Genomic DNA, 23,714 nt, shown 5'->3' on the forward strand with positions numbered 1-23,714 from the left:
AAGAGGCCACTTCCTATTATTTTCTATCAGGTCACAATGATTGGGGTGGTTCCAGATTGCTGTGAAAAAAAACCACAAATGTCATGTCCATCATGAAGAACACAAGGAGAAACCAGGGAACTACAAGCCAATCAAACCTTAGACATCAGAAAAAACCTAGTTTTCTTGGATACATGCAGGATGACAAGGAGAAGGACCCTCATGGCTTTACCAAGAGAAAAAGAAAAAATCAATTTTCTGAGGATCAAAAATAATTAAATTTAAGAAAGAAGGGCATGTTCCATAATGAGGGAGTGTCCACAGTGAGAAAGGCTTTTGGTGAGTCTAATGACCAACACCCTAAGAATGTGAAGATTGATACAGAGAAATGTTTGATACACTTCTCTGCTTGATGCCCTTAGAAAAACAGAGCACACAGACACATTCAATCTCCCTTTTAAAAGGGAGTTTGCATAGACAGTAATTTGTGGGATGTGTAGCACACCTCATTTTTGACAGTAATGTTGCTGTCATGTAGTTGTTACTGGTGGAAACATAGGTAATATTTCTAAATCCCAAATGAGCCTAGTCTTTGAGCTGTCAGCCTCACTTAAGGAAGTCTCAGATGGGCAGTAGCATGGCAAGCTTAGATGTCCCTGGACACAGTCAAGTTGCAATGGCTCAAATTCTTGCCACATCCCAATGCTGGTGTCACACCCTATGGAACAAAGCAAGAATCCTAAAGAAATTCAACACTGTAGCTTATTCAACAGCACATTATTATTTCCTATTTGTTTTGTCTCATTAGGAAAGAAAGGGAAGAGAGAATAAAACTGGCATTAGCCACATTGACTGAAGTTTTCAGTTCTTGCTTCTTCACAGAAGGAACTCTGTGGATCTTGGTAAACAGAAGTGCAGAGGAGGATTGATTGCAGTTTACAAGGGATATGGTTGTCTGAAAGCATATCTAATTGTGTGTCCCCAACCTCCCTGCTGCTGATATTGCTTTCCTTTTTCTATGAAAATTTAAACTTAAATGTTGCAGAAAGACTCCTCTCATCATGTGATTAGTGAAGTCAGAGCAAGCGTGCATTCTTCTGACTCCCAGTCCCGTGCTTTAAACTTAGATCTACAGTATCACTTTATAATCTAATTTACAAACATTTTTATGGCTCTGAAAGTACTTAGCCCCAAGAATAATTTTTAAAAAGGCAAATTGTATAATGATAGGGTAAGCATATATATATTTTGTCCCTTGTTTAAATTTCACAAAACACATACATTAAAGCAAGTTCTGGCAGGCATCCTAAGGTTTTGAAGTATCTGAATTGTTTCAGTGTGGTTCTTTTTATAAGGAACACTTATTTCCCCAGATGACTGGAGAACATGCTATAGAAAAAAAAAAAAAAAAAAAAAAAAAAGTGAAGCATTTTACTTGGTAAGTTTAAAAAAGCCCAAATCAGTGAGCTATTTGTTGCTTCAAATATTTTCTAGAAGGAAAAAGAATAAGGCTAAAACTTACTGCTGCAACTACCAGAATTTAAAATAAGTGATGGTGTGAGGAGACCCTTCTACGATTCACACTTTTCAAGACATCTGAGTAGGCATTCCTCTGTTCTTTCATTAAGGCTGGATTCTAATCAAACTAAACTTGAGGTTGTCTTTACATAAATGTATATACAAATACATATAAATGCCTCTTAACAGATCATTGTGTACATGGATTTAATTTTCTATTTATGCCCAATTTTAGCCACTTTGCAAATAATCTTTCAGACTGTAAGATCCTGGGGACAGTGTGGGCTTTGCATTTGGAGAAAACTATGGAACATTGATTAGCAAATTGCAGTGGTTTGCTCTGTATCATCCCTGTTCCTTGTCTAGGATTTAAATGGCAAACAATTAAAGTGCCTTGTACTGAATGAGGCCAGAGTTTTTATTGGTTTTATTACTTAAGCATTAATCATGGGCATAGCCAAAAAGTGTTAATCTCATGCATACTTTTGAATGTTTATAGGATAGAAAATAAGTACATTAGTTATTCAGACAGAAAATGTATTTTTACTCAATGATAATTAAAAAAAAATGTATATGGCAAGTTCTTCTTTTAAGTAATTTTCTGAAAGTAACTAATCCACACCTACATCAGCTTTTTCTTTTGCACATTTTTGTTATCAGTGCAATTGAACCATATAAAGCTATTTGTACAATAACAAAACCTGTGGAGGTCTTCCTGGGGTACTATATAACAAGTGTAAAATTAATTTTTTCAACAAATTTACTCTGGTCATACCATGAAGTGGAAGTGGCCAGGAATTATCTGCTGTAGATAGACAATACTAAGTTTGAAGTTATAAGGGAGAAGAAAGTAAAGGATTGCAAGTTGTACCACCAGCTTTGAACAGTATTATAGCAAACATGATATGAGATGGCAAATAGCTGAATCATGAAGTGAGTTTCTGATTTTATTTCTTCATTCTCTGCAAAGAGAAGCCAGTATCTCAGTGTTGTAGAGTTCTGTCTGACATGTAGGCAGAAATGGATTTATAATTGGTTTGCTTTTACAAATTACAATTTACATATGATGCCCATGTTAAAAGTTTAAATGGCAAGCATTTTGGGGTATACAGTTCATCATTAAATAAGTAATTTTTCTGATAATCTAGAGAATTTCCAGCTGAGAAATTGCTGAAAACTGTTTTTTTATGGCTATTATATTAAAAATTCTGGAAAAATCTTAATTCAACAACATAAACTTTTCAGAAAAATCATGGGGTTTGTTCTCTATGAACACCGAAAGACTTCATTTCAAGCCTTTTCACAGTTCTTGGAAAAGAAAACATCTTTGTTCACATTTTACAAAGCAGTTAAGAGATTATGCCTGTAGAAGTTCATGGACTATAATGCATGATGCACCTACTTTAGGTGAGCTATTCTATCATAGTATTAATTTATAGGTAAATACTATAAAAGTACATACTCATTGAAGTGTCATATATTTACACAAGTAAGTATTCTTGAAGCAGTTTTATTTGTTCTGTAATTAAGATTCTTGTTCCAAATTTGAAAGGTAATTTCAATAATTAAATTCTAGTAATATTTTCAACAATTTCTAAAGATTTCAAAAATTATGAAATTTCTATGAAAGAACACTAATACTCTGAGCTTACCACTTATGCTTTTAAAGGGAAAAAAGGCACTGATTTGACTCCCACAAAGAAACATGTCAACCATTTCTTTGCAGTACTTCTCTTTCAGGAACTGGGCAATGAGTAAAAAGAGCAAGATGCTCAGCTTCATTTTTTCATAGTATGTGTAACTTTTCTTTTATTTTCCTTTATTATGCCTTTTTATTTTGCTGTACTTATTCATGGTTTACTGCTTATTTACTTTTCTTTATCATGCAGAAGGCAATTGGGTTATAATATGTTTCTTGAATTAAGTTTTGCTTTACTCACTGCGTTTACCTCTCCTTCCTGCAATAACCAAACCCTTAGCTGGACAATAAAGCAGTGAAATGTCCCATACCTTATGAACTCAAAACTCTCTGTCTAGACTTCCAAATTGAGGACTTGGTACCAGGACTACTCTGGCAACAGCTTCCCCTTGTTTAAATATGACATCTTAATTTGGGCAGTCTGTGCTTTGTGAATTATATCATATCATACACACAAGAAATTTGTAAGGTAATGAGGAGCCAAATTATGACCAGAGTGTATATTTTCTATTCAGAAACATTTCACACTGTTCTTATTGCTCACATACAATCACCTACCAAAAAAGACCAACATTTCCATGAGGCTGATGACTGAATCAGCATTCCCCATATCTGCCCTTGTAAGAACATGCAAAATAGAGAGCTCTAGAAAATCCTCACAGTTTTGTAAGAACATGTCTGACTGCGTTGCCATGTACTCAATTCACTGTCTATGCAGGAACAAATAAAATCTGTAACTAGCATACTATTGACCCAGTCTAAAATAAGTCAGGCAAAATATGTACTGAAGGGTCTTCTTTCAACTGATTATAAGGGATTTTGAATTATTCCAAATAATACACAAAGCAGTGCACATACCAAGCCTTTTGGAAGGCATTAAATGCTAATGTAAAGGAGCTGAATTTGTGCATTTACGTGGCTCATGATGCAAAGTTCTCTGCCACACATTTAGAAAGAGCGACTGCGTAAGGAATGTGACAAATCAGCCATATAGAGTGTGTTTGCTTTTATCTGTGCAGACAGAGAAGAAAGGTTTTCAAAGTGCTTCCGCTGCATTAAATTTCTTTAGGAATGTACATACTGTTATGTCTTTTACAGCATTTGAAATCTTACTTACACTGAGCCTAGAGTTCACTAGCTTACTAGCTCAGTTAAACTTCAGGTCTTTCCAAACATCGGGGGAATGGACCACCCTGCAGGTAGCCCTCATATATTTGTTCTGAAACCAACTGTGAAAAGGTTTGGATGCTGAACGTATGTTTATCCTGACAGCTGTCCTAGGGTGTTCAAGTGTGTATATATACTCTAATTTCTGTTTCTTACAGTGCATCATGTGCTAAGTAGTAGTCAGTAAGTCCTTATCCACCCTAGTCAAGATCTTGGTTTTTGTAATTCACTTACAGTTTAAACTGTTACATACTCTGATTGTAATATACACCAGATGTAGCTTCCAGGTGAATCTATTTTATTTGACATAAACCAAATACATAAAAGTCTCATGTCATAACATTCAGTCATCCTCAGCAAAAGAAACATCCAGAACATAAAAGTCTTGAGCTTTAATTTTTTTTATGTAAGCAAAGGGAGCACATTTTAGAGACAGATATTTATTGGGGCTTTTTGAGCATCTCAAAATTTCTGTTAGGACAATTTGGTTTTAAGAATGTCTGTAATTTTTCAGTGGTAGGAAAAAAACCTGCAATTCATTCTGCAAATCTCTGTTTGCTTCCAAGAAGATGCTTTTGTTTGCTCAGCAATCATGCTTATGAGAAACTCCTCACTGGAATTAATACAATCCAAAATTCTGAAATGTCTAGTGGCCACTTGCTCCCATGTGCTATTTTTGTCAACAGTAAGCAGAATAAACCTACTGTCCTTTGGAGAGAAAACAAAATATAAGGAAACAGGGGAACTAAAGAGCAAGGAAAATAGCATAAGGGCAAGCTGAAGGGCTAGGAGATGACAAAACCTGACTTTATTTTCAGTGTTTCAAAGGAACACTGCTGGACCACTTGTTTGTGTAAACTCAGTGATTTTGGATAGCATTAAATGCTTTCCCATTCTATGATAAAAGGACATATATTGACTGTGCTCCTAGGAAGTGCACTTCTAATGCAGAACATTAAGGTTCTTGGCTGCTGTACATTTTTATTATTAATTCAGCAGAGAGAGAAAAGAAAAATTAACCATTCAAGTGCACTGCAGCAACTACTTTGAAATATTTGGGAGTTGTCTCTAGTGTAGCTGCCCTTGTATTTACAGCTGTAATTTGCTCCATTTATATTAACAAGTAGACTGCTTAACATTTATCTTAATCAAACTTATGTACCGAATTGCTATGAATGCCACTAAGCTCTTCAATGCATAAATAATACTGTTTTATATAAAATAGCAATGGGAGGCTAAATATAGAGAAATGTTCCCCAGGACCCTTTCTCTGATCATTATTTAAAATACTATTAGTCAACTAATATTTAGGGGCTGTTAGTAGCTGAGGTTTGTTCTATATAATTTAAATCAGTGTTGTTCAATATAGCATATAGGTGTGAGGAAAATGATGTATCTTAAAGTTTCAGGCCTTCATCCTGATGACAACAAAAATTCCCAATAAGGCTAATTCTCTATTAAAAAACTACTGGCAAAAAATGGATTAACGTTACAAGTAAACAAGTTAATGGCAATATTACAAGATGAGGACTGGTCAGAGAGATGTATTTTTGAGAGTTAAATCTTTCTGTGAGCATCTTTCTTTTTTTCAACAGAACTGAATAAATTGGATGACTAGAAAAGATAATTACTTTTATTTAAGTAGAGCAGGAATCATATAATGATTAAAAAAGAAAAAAAAAGACAGACTAGAGTTAAAATATTTTTTAATTTATCATGAGCTTTTATTCAGCTAATTTCTAGAACTTTATGGTGAGTTTTGTCATAGTGCTCTAGAAAGGTCTATTTAGGATCTTAGGTAAACTTTTTACTACACTCTATGGTATGCCTAATGAACATGGTATTTTTAGTGAGTCACCATTATGTCCTGACATTAAAGAAGTAAAGAACCTCTGAAGTAACAGATTGTCATGGTTTAACCCCAACTGACAATTAAGCACCACACAGCTGCTTGCTCACTACCCTCCCACAGTGGGATGGGTGAGAGAATTGAAAAAAAAAAAGTAAAACTGATGGGTTGAGATAAAGACTGTTTAATAGGACAGAAAAGGAAGGGAAAATAATATTAATATTAATTAGATAAATTTAATTAGATATATTGCTCTACTTATTCCACTGAGGTACTAATATTATTATTAATTATTATTATTATAGACTATACAAAACAAGTTATGCATAATACAGTTGCTCACCACCCACTGACCAATGCCCAGCCAATCCCTGAGCCACAGTGTCCCCTGGCCAACATCTCTCAGTTTATATACTGAGCATGATGTCATGTGGTATGGAATACCCCTTCGGCTTGTTTGGGTCAGCTGTCCCAGCTGTGTTCCCTCCCAGCTTCTTGTCACTCCCAGCCAACTCACTATTAGGGCAGTATGAGAAGCTGAAAAGTCTTTGGCTTAGTGTAAACCTGCTCAGCAACAACTAAAACATCAGAGTGATACTGACATTTTTCTCATCCTAAATCCAAAACACAGCACTGTAACAGCTACTAGGAAGAAAACTAAGTTTATTCCAGATGAAAGCAGGAAACAGATGAAGAGGGTTATTTCTTCACTCTTAAGGTGATACTCAAGAAAAAAAATGACCTTTCTTATATTTTTATCCTCTCTATACTGCTCCTTCCTTGGGAAATGAATGAGGTGATATGGACTTTGAAAAGTTCTCTAAATATTTGTACTAAATAATTTTGATATCACTGGTTCATATAATATCCACTTTTCTGCTGTTGGCTCCTGAAAGCATTCAGATGCTTGGGTACACTTATGTAAGCATGAGCGCAGCACTTTTGAGAAATTAATAGGAAAACTATGCTTTTGTAAAGAGAGGAAGAGAAAGACAGTGTTTAATTTGCATTAGATGTCTTTTTGTATATATTCCATGGAAGTGCAAAACAAATATAATTTCTTTTCATGCTTTCCATTTTTTAATTTAAAAACCTTCAGATACTTGAGCTGAAAACCAGTTTTGGTATATAAGTTCTTTAAATGCTGCTTGTACTAAGGCTAGTTCAAGAGAGGAAGTTACTGGCTTGATCTGAATTTGATATCTGCCCAAATACAACTTGTCATCAAGAAGTGACCCAAAAAGAAGTAAATTATTGCCCATTTCTAAAGAATAAAAAAAAAAAAAAAAAAAAAAAAAGTTGATTTCTTCCAGAGAAAAGAAAAAGAGGAAGTTGAATTAAATATATCAAAACTATGTCAGGTAGGAAATTATATTTGACATTTCCACTACTGTCACGATATATGATATTGATTATAATGGTTACACATCAGGTCTCACAACAGCTCAGAAGAAAAACTTCTGGACGCAAGGTCTAACATTGTAACTATTTTCCTTTAGCCTTTAAAGAGTTGGTTATCATTGAGGAATGAGGTATTTTTGCATTCAGCTAAGTGATTCAGAAAACAGTTGGAGGGAATACTTAGTCTAGGAGCAGTTTTTTATACAATCCATTCATCTGACTCTTATCTTCCTCCCTGGTAAAGTAAAACACATTATTTTTGTTCTCTGTTGTTTTGCAAGCAATATGTCACCTCTAGTCAGTGGTTCAAATCTTTCCTGCCAGTATTAAACTGAAAAGCACTCAGTTCCTTCCTTAATTCCCCCTTTAATCAAGATCATAGAAAAGTTCCTTGGAGAGAAAGAAAAACATTTATTATCTAAAAAAAGGAAACATTTTTTGAAACTCTTAGTGCCAGAGTAGAAATAAAATGTGGCTAATTTATAGAAGACAGGGAGATACTTTTGTGTTTATATTTCATTAAAGACTGTGGGTAAGACACAGAAAAGATTTAAACAACCTGCTCTTTGAGTCACATTCAGAAGCATGAGTTGTACATCTAAGTTCTTTCTAACACTAACATGAAAAGTTGCTTTTCTGAGAAATGGATTTGTAACACCTTTCATAATATGATACCTAAAGCAATCGGGGGGGGGGGGGGGGGGGGCGGGGAAAGAAAGAAAAAGTGATTTTTGAAATCTTGGGTTTTCTTCTATTTACAATTACCTATCTGTGTCCATGAGCTAGGCACATCTTTGAGGCTGGGATTCAGAGACAGAAGCCTCATCCTAGACTGACATCCTTAAATCATCAATTTTGAAAAACGGGAATCTTGTTATCATTTCCAGATACACCTTGCAGCCATGGTGAGGCTTGCAATGTACCCATGAAGTCATAGATTAGTATGGGTGGGAGGTACTCTGAAAAATACTGCTTTGAACTCATCAGGCTGAAGTACACCCCATGTCCTGAGAAATTTCTAGTCCACCATCATAAAACATGAGGATCTGGCCGTGTATTTTTGAATGCAAATGATCATGATGTTCTCCCTTGGGGATAACTCAGGTGTTCTCACTGTGTATAGGGCATAATTTGAGTACACCTACTAGAGCTGTACCCTGAGAAGAGGCAGGCATAAGGTTGTTTAACCTGTGAATCCTATATTATTTTAGAGAACAAGATTCTTCATCTCAGACAAAAATAGATAGGAATTCTGAACATACAAAAAAGAACCTAACAGAACAAACTCATTTGCTAAATACATGGCTACCTGTTGAATTTTTGTTGTTTGGATGATGACACAGGACATCTGTGAATCACTGTCTTGAGACTGGATATACTACCAAGTAAAAAGTCTTCAGCTTCTGCATAACTGCCATTATAACTGTTCACATATGTGCTTTTAGCCCATGGCATGTGCTCGGTAATGCAAAATCAGTGTAACCTCTTTTCTTTATAGGTTAAGCTGAATTGTATTTCTTTGCCTTTAGAGATGGATGACAGTTTTCTTCTAGAAAGTTATCACAACTCAGATAATATATGGCAATTTGTTAGGCTAACTTCATTTTTACTCCTCTAATTGCGGAATTAGGCACCAAATTGCTGTGTCAGTTCCACAGCAGCTGAATATGTATTCTTTTAGTTGGTCATTTGCCACAGTGTCCCATTTTATAAAAGAGTAGTGTTTCACCTTCCCACACAATTTGGTAAGAATGAAATTTGTTAATCATTAAGAAAGAAGATGCAGTCATTGACTGATGAAGACCTTAGGAATATAATGTTAAATTTAATGCACTTCTGTCAAGTTTTATGGCTGTTTCTGATTAGTTACACACATATATATATGTATATATATATACACCAGGTATATTCATATGTATAAATAAAGTTATGGACTATTTCTGTTTATATCATCGTATTTATCATAAGAAAAAGTATCATTAATAAATAGACATTTGTCATGATAATATTCAAATCACATGTCAGAAGCTGGTCTGATAGGAAATTTCAACAACTGTTTGTAAGAGATTTACGGCTTGCTTTTAAATGGTCCAAAATAAATAAAACAATTATATTTCTATATTTTGCACTGAAAAATGCAAGTTTAAAGACAAGGTTTTCAAAGTAGTATCATGTTTAGAGCTTTCCTAGGGATTCCATTGTTGCTCAGAACCCAGAGTGGTGGGACCTGGTGACATGCTGGGTGACCTGGTTGCTTAGCAAGACAGGAACAAATCACCTAGCACGCTGGTAAGAAAAATGGAACCTGGAATCTTGGTTAAATATATACAGCCTTAGTACAGGTAACTTGCAATCTCATGGTCTGTCTTGGGAGGTTCATCCAGGTTGTGTGTACAGTGTTTGAAGGGGACAAGGAGAGGAGAGCACAAGATCACCAGATCACAAGATATGGTTACATGGTTGCATAATCACTCTCTCTGTCACTTCTTCACTATATCTACCTCAAATGTGTTATAGTGTGATGTAATGAGCTTGGAGATTCTCAACATCCCACCTGCCAGTCAGGCAAAAGGATAAAAGACAGTGTTAGTGGACTAGCCAATACTAAATAGCAAATAGTTTTCTATCAGTATTTTAGCAAAATGAACATGCTCTCGCAAAAGAAATAGAGCAGACAGTATCTTCTGTCAGAAAAAATCATTCCATTGAACAGTTTCTGACCAATTTCACTGGCACCTTAAGTCTGTAACTTATCTCAGAGGTAGAGTATGTGACCCCCAACATTCAATATATTACATTCAAATAATTAAAATCTAACACTATGAAATGGATATTCTGTAAGTTCAAATGTATCATTCAGCTTTTTCATCATATGAGTTAATTGTATTTTATAACCCCTTATTAGAAAGATTTTCTAATTAAAAAAAAACTAATTTATGTTTCACTTACAAAGACAAAATTTTTTTACCACTGTAAAATAAACTTCATATTGTTTTCTTGTTAACATGATCTGGATAGTGCCAGATAAGAAAAAAAGATACAGAATATGGAAACAGCAGTATTAAAATTTTAAAGAAGAATCTCATCCTGAACTGACAGCACTTTTATTTTGCCTTGATTCCCTTTAGGCTTGTGGGGAAAAATACAGGAATATATATAAAACTACAAACACTAAATGTTTGTTTTATTTCTTCCAAATCTTTTGCAGTGACAAGAAGACAAAAGAACATGGATCGCTATATCAGAAGAATTCAAATTACACAGGAGAAGACTGTCACATTCATTCTAGACTTAAATAAGTAGTAACATATACCTCCACTCCCTCAGGAACAGTCTAAGTAATAGAAGTGGTCTGTTATTGCCTAGTTCCAGAAGATTACTCCACTTAAGTGGCCACTTATATCAATGCAGAGATGTACAATACTCTATATTTTTCAACTCTTCTTAATTTACTTCTTGCACATCTGTGTGGGAAAAGCAGTAATTCACTAGGGTTTGTTCCATTTTTCAGCAAAGAATATTAACATGGAGGTGTCTCACATTTCCTCTGTATTCTGCATTGTTTATGTTGAGAGCTAGTAAGGGGATAAAAACTCTGACTAGTTATTTGTGGACACTTATCTATACCTGAAGCAGAAAATGATCATGAGTCAGAAAACTTAAACTGTGTATATTTTACTTCTATTTTCACTGATGATACATTTTGCAGACTCTTGCTTTCTGTCTGGTATGGATTTCAGTCTTATAAATTGCTTTCAACTACATGGTAAGGTCCCACTATTAGATACAGTGCATGGAAAAGAATATATCTTTCTCTGCTTCTGAAACAGAATGGAATTATACTTCATTTCATGTTTAATTTTAATGAATTCTTCATGAATTCTTGGTTATTTCATCTTCAGTACAGTATAATATTTTCTCTTGAATTTCATTAGGTTCTTTTGAATAATTTATTAATATAAGTATGTATAGTTCTATTGAGGCTTACTGAAGTTACTAAGAATGCTGGTCCATTTTCATCTTGTCTTTTTTCTTCTCACTTTTTTCATTTTTGTTATGCAGCCATAGGGCAATACTTTATAATATGGAATTTCTTCTTTCATTTAATTTCTTCTTCATTCTATCTTATCCTCTCACATGCTATAAATGTTTGCTATTATGAATGAACCAATTTCACTATAGGATTTATTTTCTCCATCACAAAAGACAGGCATATAGTACCACAATGGTCTTGGACTACATGCATAAAACAGTGCATAATAGCATCCTTTCCTTAAGATCTTATTTAATTATCCTAGATTAAATAAAATATCAATTTAATGGTATCAAGTTCTGTAAAAAATATCATCAACTAGTTTATTTTCTAATTCTGTAGAAATAATTTTATAATTTGATCTTCCAGTAATTAAAACTGAAAGACTTCCATGCCATTTGTGTTAAAAACAAGTTCAACTTTCGATAATTTTTAACTGATACAAGGAGGACACGATATTCCTATTTACTTGTTCAGAAACATAGCAAATAATAGCCCTAGCCCAAACAATCTACATGATTACCAAGACTATCTTAAATCATAACAGCAATAGAATATTACTTATCAATGTTAAATGATTTTTACAAATTGCTATAAATATATGAGACAAAGATTTCTTCACTTAGACAGGAGTTCTCATCTAAATTCCCTTAGATGGGAATATGATAATAAAGAGTGAATGTTATTCCTGGAAAAACATGCTGAAAGAAAAGTCAATCACCATTCTGTCTGACTAATAACATAGATATGCCCAATCAAGTCAAAGTGCCTCTCTCATATACACGTAGCAGAAATTATGACAGAAAAGGAGGGAGAATATCTCTGATTCTTTTTAATCACTGTGTTTATGTTGTGAAAGTCACAGGCATCTTATCTTTCTGCATTTCTTAAGGAATTAATCACCAGTGGGTATTAATGGGCCTCATATTCACCTCAGATTGTTAATTCTTTCCATTATTTATTATTCTTCAGGAAATCCATTGAATTGTGATCATTACTGCTTAACTGATATAACATCTCACACTATTAAAAGCTCTTGTACATACAGGTCTAAACCCACACAGAATTCTCCAAATCTCTTCTCTCCTTTGTGATTTACTCAATAATCAGAGTCCTGCTAGTCAGTATAGTGAAGCAGTTGTTTTGCCAGGCTCTTGGAATAGCTTAGCATCAGGTTTCAGGAATATTGTTGGTGTGAAAGCTACTGTATTTTAGTTGTTTGGACAATTATACTGTCTATTTTTTAGGTGCATTCAGCCTTTTTGTACTAGTTAAGCATGGGAGTAGGTTGTTATTCACACTGTAGCTACAAATATAAAATCATTCAACAGTCAGAGATTCAAAAGAGTTTAAATAGAAAGAATGTGACACATTGCATTTAGTAATAAAAACCCCTGTGTTATTTTGTAAAACAGCAAAACAATTAGATATTCATGTGTCTTTCTGAATAATAGTGGCAATTATATAGAATAGGAAAGGTTATGTATTATTTTGCAGCTTAACTAGAAAAATAAGAACAATAAAATGATAAAATAAAATAAAATCATAAAAATAGAAAATTACAGAAATATCGTACACTAGAAAAATGTGTTGGAGAAGTTTATGTTTATCTGTTTTCACAAGTCATCTTAGAGAGCCCTCATAGAAATAACTTACAAAGGTAAAAGAAACTACCAGTCTATAGAAATAGAATATGTTCCTATAAAAATCAGTCAAAAATTATGGCATTTACTAAAAGAATGATTTCTTTTCTATTATGGTTTATTTGTCCCATAGAATTATACAGCCAGCATATAATTCGTATTAAAATCTAGAGGCTGGTTCAGACAAAGGGTATTTAGTTCACCAAGAATCTTCCATACCAATAGTACTAATACTTTTTCTGCAAAAATAAGTTCTTGTTACTCCAAAATTCACTGTCAGGTTCTAAGCGCAACTGAAAAACACTTGCATTTTATCATGTGCTTCAATAGCAGCAAAATCGAGTCTTAAATCTGGAAGTTAGTTGATAGTTGCTCTGTAACTGGTGCAGAGGTGTTCACCTCCCTTTCTTCGTTGGTGCTTCCTATCTTTCAGGGGAAAAAAAACAACTCAGAAATATCTTTGCCATCTTCCCAGAGACTTTATAAGAACTGCATTACAAAATGTCTTAAAATTAATGCTGCTTGATGGAGAAAAATTGAAAAAAGTGATGAAGCTTGATCACCCAGGATTTTTAAGCAGTTTTTACGTTGGGCATAGCACAAGAAATTTTTACTTAAGAAATAGTCCCACACTATTTTTTTATTACAATAAGAGCAACTTAATTATTTCAATAGAACCCTCATCTGTATCACACAGCTATTTCATTCCAGTTGTTCTTCCCAGCTGACATGGAAGAAAAAGTATTTCTCTGGACGTGCCAGCAGACCTTCCAGTGCTGCAGCACCAACTGCAGCTGGATCCGGCTGGAAGCTGAACCCTAGGTCCACTGTCCATGTTCCCTCCCCTGTGCAGTTCACTCCTCCTAGATTTATTCTGCCTGGCTGTATCAGACTGAAGGTATAAGTTACACACACTCAGCTAGGACACCACCAAAAAAGACCTAATTTGGCCTACCTTTGCTCCCAGAGTGGAAGGGGTAGTGGGGAGGAAGCTTTTCCAGTTTTCATCTCCATTTGTTCTGAGAAACAGAGGTTTTTCTTTGATTCCTCAACAGAAGAATATGGCACTTTTCCTAACACAGCTTTCTGGCACGAGCTGTAATTCTAGTGTAAGGGATGATCTCAGACGCTAGTGCTGAACTATAATTTCATATTATCTCAAGATTGTTCCTCTATACTGCACCTCAACAGGTGTCATTGCAGTCTTCATTCTGTGCTTTCTGGAGAAAGTCCAAAACACTCATTGCATAATATCATGTTGTATTGTTCTAAAGCATCGGGCTGTTAAGTGTAAATGGATATTCTAGTGAATGCTTTAAATGAGAATATATGCATAAACCACTTTTTGGCTTCTCACCAAGTTTGTGAAGAATTAGAAAGCTAACTGTTCCATGTTCATACTGTCCTGGCATTCATATGAATTTGCATCTTTTTCCTCTGCATACCTTAATCTCTAGAGTTACCAAATTTTGTGACACTTCTGAGATTATATTTACCACTGGAGAAGAAAACTAAAACAATGAAGTATTTGTAAAAGAGGCAGTGATAAAATAAATTATGTCTCCTTGAAAATGTGTATGTTTTTCTTGTCCTTACAATGCTCTCTTTTCTCCACTGATTTCCCCATATTTTTCTACCTTTTCCTGCTCAATCACCTTAAATTTATCATGGTTTCTGCAATTTCACCATGCAGAACTCCTACAGAACTGCTGAGCAATTTATTTTGGGAGAGCTTCATTTCACTACAAGTGAAATATCACTACTGATATTTAATAATAGTAGAAGTACATGGCAATAACAGCATCTCACAAGAATACAAAATGCTTAACTAGGCTTCTTAATGTTATAAAACTTAAGATAATAGTATAAGGATGGGCAACTTCATTAAACATTTTCCTGCAATACCTTGAGTTATATGTAAAATCTATCACAAAAACTACAGTTTCAAGTATATAAATCCTACAGAAATCATCAATTTTAAAAAAATAATTCTTGAGATAAGATTAATGTGTGTTTTAAAAAGCAATAAAACTAAAACCTGGGCTACACTAGGGATTCCAAAATTTTGCTATGGAATCTTCAAAGTAGTACAAAAATCTTGCAAAGCATCTGAGTGCATCTTTCTAAGGCTATATTCAGGTAAGAAGCTGCAGTCACTAACTGAAGTCTAGCATAGGGGAACTCCTGATTTAGACTATGCATATGATTATTTTTGTGGGCAGTCACCTAAGATAAAGAACAAGCATGTAGTTTGGAACAAAAATGAAGCAAATTGTCAAATTAGCTTTTAAAAATATATCACATATAGGGGTTATCTGCTGATCAATTAAAAATGGCTTTAAAAGTCTAACAAAAAATATGTTAGGTTATTAGTGTAGTTCAAGCTAATAGCAGATTAATCAACTGTTACAATTTTATAATAATATTTCATCTTTAATTTTAGATGTTGGGCCACATACTGTAATCATTCACCTTTACACCGTGAGGATACAGTATCTAAAGCGTATTATGTGCAGATCTTCCTGAACACTTCTGAAGTAGTCATGTCAATGGTGATACTTTAAATGCTGAAGTAGAACCTCCATGGCTGTTAGTTGTTATATTGTCTTATCTCTTTGACGAGTCTATCTGGTGAATATCCAAAACTACTGTGCATAGATACAGTGAAATGTCACTGGTGAGGTATTTTGATTGAGTATTTAAGGTCTGTTAAACTCTGGATATTGTATTTTCATGCTTCTCTAATTTTAAAAACATTCTTTAGATGAGTCTTCCTATTCTTTCATTATAGCAGCATTTACATGACTTTCAAAATCAAGCTTTGTTTAATTCCCTGTTCAGAAAGCTTTTCCATAAGCAGTATTTATTGAAAATTACTTTTTTTCCTAAGACCAAGACAAATTTGAGATTTGAATGGCTGTAACAACCTCTTCTTCTTTTTTCATCATCTCTTTCTTGTTTTTCATTTGTTTGTTTGGAGTTTTTTTATATATATGGGAACTGTACTGAGAAAATCCAAATTCAAGATTGCTTGTAGGGAAAAAGAACATAATTTATTTTTTTCAAAACCTTTATCAAAGCCTGAACCATTTCTAGTTTCCCAGCCTGATAAACTAGAGAAATTTATACACTCATTTCCCATCCAGACTTAACATAGATAAGCTTATCAATCAAAACCTGAACAAGATCCCTTCTATAACTGCTATAGGCTCTTCCAACTTTTTTCCATCCTCCTCTGAGCATAATTATGGAATGCAAACAGAAGCAGATGAAGTATGCAACTTCTTCCCTTCTTTCAGTTCTTCCTCAGCCTTTGATCATTTCAAACTGAATTTTAAGACTTGACCCTTCCTCTGGTTGATACATTCCTTCTACCTCACAAAAAGACCCCATGATGGCCCTGTAACTTAATTCTAGTTTTCTTCCACCTTTTCTACAAAAAACCCACAACCAACCAACAAACAAAAGATCTGCAAAAGACCAAGCTAATTAAAATGCTGAGTTCCAATAATAATCTTGTGTTTTCATAAATTTGTAAGGTCAACATTTAAAAAGCAGCTCTTAAAAGTAAGTCTGTTGGGTTTTTTTTAGTTATTTGCACCTGCAACTTTCCAAGCACAATTACTCCTGGATACAAACAATATAGTCTAACAACTAAGTTTGAAATTCAGGAGGCTTGCTGGGACCTGTTTGAAACGCTGGCACATAACAGCTTCTCCTTTCATAATGGTTGCTTTGCTACAAGTAGTTAACTCATTACTTTGTAAAGCACTTCAAGGTACTTAGAATATGAGAGGTGCCCTACAAAAATAAATTACAATGTATTCTCTTCTGATCTTTTCTCTTTCTTTTCTATTCTGTTTTACCCTATCCACTTGATAATGATCTGCCTGAGATCTTCATAATTTCAAAGCATTTCAGGTTTTGCACCACAATCTGCAAAAATGTGGAATGTCTGTGGAAGCTGTAGTGTCATAATTCAGTAAGAAGTCATTGTGGAACCTGTATTAGATATTTCTATTAATTTTTTTCTTTAGCTGATGCTTTATTTTGTATCACATTTGATGTTTTAAAAATGGTCTCTGGGTGGGGAAGAAATTCATTCCTTGTACTTCAAATGCATACAGCTCTGTGATACTGATATAAAGCAAGATGAACTGATGTTTCTGCCAAAACAAATATTTGAGTCATAAATGCTTCAGGTTATGCTCTGTTGTTATTCTTTAAAAGGAAGACATTAATTTTATCAAATATACATTTTCTTCTATTATCAATCTGTTTTACTTCAAGAAAATCTGTTTTTTCCCTTCTACTTATGATCCATTTTCAAAAGTTTTAATGCATACTTTTATCAAGTGTGTATATGATGACAGAAAGCAAAACAGACTGCAAAAAGAATGGATTTGTGTATTAAAGTTCTGGAATGTGAAAATGAGAATTGCCTTCATTTAAAGGCAAATACTTTATGTTCTGCTTACCAGTCTTAGAAGTTATCCGTGCCTTTCAAACATAAATGATACGTTTGTAGTCAGCAACAAGTTATTCAGCATCCTGCAGAAGCAAAAATTCTGTGTAAAATTCTGTTCTTTTCTGAACTATAGCAGGTCAAGCTAAAGGACCATAACTTCTTTCAGGTCTTAAACATCTGAGGTGTGTGTATATATATATTTGTGTATATATATCTCCATATATATTTGTTTATATGTATATCTGATATATTTTGTCAATTTGTTCGTCAGCAAGCTAAGCATTTTGGAAGATAAACTCTACTAATTTATGGATCCCTAAGCGAGCAGAAAAAAGTACAGTAGTGTCAAGAGGAGAATGTAGCAAAACAGCTGCTTCTTCCCACTGTCCCTAGACCTGCTTCACCTCTTGTAAACTGCTCATTGTTCCAACAGTAGGAATTTGTATACTCATTGTTAGGAATAAATGTCCAAGCATGCAGTTGAGTTTATGTTTTAATTCCTGACTGGCTCACATTACAGCTATGCTGTTTATTGGTGAGAGTAAAGCCTAGAGAATTTTTGGCTCCACAGTAATTGCTAGTTTATAAGTACTCAGGGAAGGTGGTTTTGTTTAACATGCTTGATTTTCTTAGAAGTAAAGAAAGAAACTATACAAGTCGCCTCAACATTTAAGTTGACTTTTCCAAATAAAGTTTTAAGCTCTATTAGTAGAAGAATCAACTTTTCTGTAGAGGAGGTTCAGGTAACACTCACATCTGTATTTCTGTAACTGCAGAAGACACAATTTATTTACACTTTTATCTAGCATAATTGGTATTCACAGATACCTCTATGGCAATTTCAGATATTTATATTAAAAAAAAAAAAAAAAAAACAAAACAGATGTATAAAAGTTACATTTATTTTTTAAAATAACTTTTACATTCATTTATATGTGGTAACCATCCAGAATATTTTGCTTACTGCATGTCCACCAAAAAGAAGTGGAAAATTCAGTGATACTCACTCTGTGAGTTCTTTTGCATATTAATTGTGTGGAAAAGTGTGGAAATTAGTCATCTTCCATTCTCTAAATTTTAAATTAATAATAGATTTAATAGTTTCATTGAATAATTGATGATTTATACCTTCAAATATACTGTTCAGAATGTAATGTTCTTTGCACTCTGGACACATTATTTCAGCTTTAGCACAGAAATAAATAAATAGAGTGAAACATTTTCTAACTATTTTGTTCAGTATTAAAGCATACATATCACATTTTTTTTCTTGAGCTATAATAATAGTTTTAGTATTTTTACATAATTACCTGTGTTTCTGTCTTTTTTAATATTGACCAAATAAATACTTAATGTAAGTATGAAAAGACAGAGAAAAAAATCACAAACTCTTCAAGCTAATGAATTCATTCTTATTTTTTTCAGCCCTTACATTTCATTGTCTATATTCTGCCAGAGAATACAACAAAATATTAAGCACCTTGCAAAAAAAACCAAGAAGCATTCTAAAAAATGAAAATGTTTAAACTATCCCTTTGTCAACCCAAGATGGTATTAGCTAATAAAAGCATGCAACCATTTTAGTTGGCCACAACAGTTCTTGATTTTTATTATGAAGAATACAAGTGCTTATGAGCTTCATTTTAAAAATTGAAGAGGCACAAATGACATACCAATAATTGGAAGAACTTGAAGAGAATATTTTATATTGCTGTTATATTGTACAGGTTGAAAGTAATGAAGACATCAATCTGAAAATGTGACTACATTTCTCAAGGCTACTGTTGCCAGTATTAACCTGAACTTATTATGGCACTCGCTGGTGTGTCAGTTACTCCTTTTTTTCAGCCTGAGGTTTTCCTTTTTAAGGGAAAGAAGCTGATCTGCAACAACCAAGACAAGTGTTATTTTATGCAATCAAAGCCACAAGATTATTCCACACTGTCTTTTGGTGAACAGTACTTTTTAATAATTCAATTATTTTATATGGAAATGAACACTGCAAGTGGAACCCACACAAGGAACTTAAACATTCTGTTTCAGTGAAGTCATTAGAAGGTGAGATGGTAGTGAGTATACTTTTAGTTAGGAGTTTTCTCTTGCCTATTAATTTTCAAGATAATAGTGGAGAAACATAGACATGCTCTAGAGCCTCACTCCAAATTAAATCACCCTAAATCAAAGCACCATTATTTTCTTTGCATCAAAAGACTGAGAATAATGAGTGTCTCTATAGATGCCTTTATACCTGTCTCTACTTTGAGCTTTCAAGTAATTGGAAAGAAGTAAGATTCATATATTAGGATTTCAGCAATCACAATCGGGCCAATATTCCAATTGCAGTAGGAGTTAGATGACCTTTGTTAAAAAAACAATCATAATTCAATAAAACTGCAGCAAAAATACTGAAAAAAACCCAACAGTATAAGAAAGGAAAGGAAGTCAAGTTGACAGCAATAAGATCATGAAATTATTTAGGCTTTCAGTTTAGAAAATTTAGGGTTTGTCAGCTGAGGTTGAATATAGGACCTTGAACACCTGACCATAAGCTGCTACCATATGACCTGAAGGAGTGATGTCTTCAGTTGTTATAGCTTGGATATTACTATTCTTTCTCTGTAGCCAGTAAAAGTGATTATAATCTACTGATTATAAATAACCTTGTTAAAATTATGCCTGAGGGAACAAAAGAATAGTTGCTTGATTGTTAAAAAGATAAAATCATTAGTAAAATATCCAAAGGAATAAAAGAGAATAGAGTAATAAGTCAGAAGCAATGTATCTATCTCTTGATCTCTGTACATGGATTCCTTCCATCTAGTCTTCCAATTGTTTCATACAAGCCTTGAGAAAGGAGGTCAAACTTCTTCTGTATATAATACTAATACTGTCCACCTAGCATTTTATCATATTGATATACTTTTATATCTCTTTCTCAATAGATCGTGTGAGTTATTATTTAGAAGCCATATACTAAAGATTCAGTTAATCACTTTTATGTCTTGCACATGTAGATGTTTTTTCCTTGCATGCAGAGAAAGTGGACAGAAATTCCTTTAGGCATTAAAATCAAAGAGAAAATCCATTCTGCTCCTCAGGTAATTAGCCTGAAGAAAATCTCCAGAGTCTAGTTAACTGATCTGAAAACTCTCTTTTTAGGTTAAATCATACTGCTGTCATGCAAATGGTTCGCTCATCTAGCAAAAAATTAAGAAGGCATTGGAGGAAGGGAGACAATCAAGAGAACTGACATTGTTTCTGATTGTCATATATCTAAACCACAACATAGGAACGTTAATTATTATGTTTGAAAAGTAAAGAAGTTTAAGCAAAGACTACATACTATGAAAAAGCACCGTGTTTCATGAAAAACAATTGATTTCTATGTCTATGGTCAACAGGTCTGATCTACAAAACATTGGCTAGAAAAGAATGCTAGCAATTAAATATATAGTTGTTAATATTTACATTCTGACAGTCCTCAAGAAACAGCTGAGGACACAGTTGAAATATGTTTCTGAGTGTTGTGGGCTTTTTTTTTTTTCTGTGGCTTGAAAAACTGACTTAGACCAGTGGTTCATTTGAAAATGCTTCATTTTCAAAAACATCCCAGCCCAAAGAGGTGAACCATGTCTCAGATTGTTATGTTCTCTTTCCCCATCACGTTTATCACTAGTGTCATCTCTCTGGAATCATTTAGTGTTAGAGACATGCATGTTATTACAAATGGAAAGGGGAACTGATGGTGGGTTTAGATCATCCTTTTCATTTACAGAAAAGGTACAAGGTCTTGTTTCTTCAGATACAGGATTATCAAAACATGAACGATAGTCCTTTTGCTTATAGTTCCATTTGCCCTCAGCTTTGAATGTGTGTTATTAGAGTCCTTGTCAGGACCATGCTCCCAGTGCTTTTTCAGGCTGCACCTTGTGATTGTTTGCCATCTTGTCTCAGTTCCTCTATTCTTTCCTTCTTTGTTCACTTAGCCAAATCTTTACACAGAAATAACTAACAGCAGTCATTGCCCAGCCTGTTTTTGTGTTTTGGGGGGGAACTTATGCTTAACATTGTGTAGGAGAACACTATAATTTCTAGAAAGATTAACCATTTCCTATAAATTCTTTAAAGGAGCTGTAGTGATTATAATTTCTAGGTTAAATGACTTTTAAACTAAATCAGAAAAATAAGTGTTAGCATTGCTATTTTTATTTCCACTTGGATTTTTCTGTTTTAATTTTTTGAAAGAAGCAAAGGATTAAGCTACAATCTGTATATAGTCTTTCTTATTTAAAAAAAAAAAAAAGAAGAAGAAATTTTTCTACTATATTTGATATACAAGTCTATCATAAATAAAGGAGCATCGTATTTTTCATACTAAAGAAAAAATAAATAGTTTTCCTAATTTCACCAAACATCTTGTTTTTATCAACAGTAATTAGTTTTTATGATTATATATGGAAATTAAGTAAAAATGTTTCTATATTAACCAATACACACTAAAATTGCATATGAGCCGTCTCATAAGGTTTTATATGTAAAAACAAGAAAAATCTCAGTTCAGTCTCTGATTCTTATAAAAGGCACCAAATATTTCCATGTTCAGATTCTACCTTGTCAAAAAAACATGTCAGTTTTCACTGAATTGTAATTCACTACAAATAAAACGCTAACCTGTAAGTAGGTGATAATGAGATCCATTCATGATGCATTTGGATTAGTTTTTGAATTTTGAATGGCTCCAGTTGACATGAAAAAGTCCTTCTTTCCAAGGAACTGTGCTAGAATCACTAAATACTTTCTCTTTCATATCTTTTCTCTGTGAAAACCAAGACAATCTCCTTACTTTCTGGCCCAAAGTATGGGCTATGGAGTCTGCCTTTGCTGAAGAACCTTTACAATACTGAATTACATCACATCTGTTAATTATAAAAAAAGTGCCCAATACACTTCTTGTTTACATCAATGCCATCAATTTCACAAGAACATTCACAGGTTTTTTTAATTATTTGATTTGAAATGGCTATAACCCTCTGTTAAAACCGAACCAGATTAAAAACAACTTCTTCCTGACAGTGCCTTAGCATTCATAAAACTCAAGGAAAGCTATTCTTGTTATAAGCCTTTACAGAGAGAATAAAAATTTAAAATAAAGTCAATGCCAAACATGATTACAAGAAGTATAGGTCAATATAAGTCTTACCATTTTTATCTAATTTATAATTGAGTATCCACTAAAAGCTTTGTTCTGTCGTGAATTATTTTTACAGCGAAGTTTCACTGTGGCTTTTGATAGTTTATGACCTTCTAAATGCTGTGAAAGCATCATAAACAATATGTCGTATACACACATTGAAAATAACTGAGAAGGATTGCCTACTTTATCATTCAGCCCCTGAGGCAGCTGGAAGTTGTACAGACTGAAGAAAAAAGCTGAGAGTATGGAAACAAATGAATCTCCATCTATCTACAAGAATGTCATTTTTCATAACCTTCATCACAAATCACTTCTGCATGGAATCCCGAAGGAAGGGCTCAGCACTGCCAAATATTCTTGTGGTTTTTGTGACTAAAAAAACCAAATTATTAATCTTAACGAAACACCTGATAACTTTTTGGATCAGAGCCAAAAGAAAGGCACCTATCATTTTACAAACACATATTAAAACCTATGTGATTCAGACAACAAAATTGCTCTTATTTGTCTGCTTAAGCACCACACCAGAAGCTTCAAGGCCACACACACAGTTGGATAAAATGCCAAAGATTTTTGGATTAATCAAGCCATAGCATGTGTCTAAAGAAGTAGTACAAAATTCTGACATATTTGTCACTTGTCTGGATAGGAGATGATGTTGCACAAGAATGCTACAATACACAGGACACAGTTTCATGTGTCAGACAAAGCAAGAGATAATTTGCTTTTTACAAGTCTGTGATGTATCTGAACCACAGACTAC

Source organism: Strix uralensis, chromosome 4 (genome assembly GCF_047716275.1).
Source record: "Strix uralensis isolate ZFMK-TIS-50842 chromosome 4, bStrUra1, whole genome shotgun sequence".
Lineage (NCBI taxonomy): Eukaryota > Metazoa > Chordata > Aves > Strigiformes > Strigidae > Strix > Strix uralensis.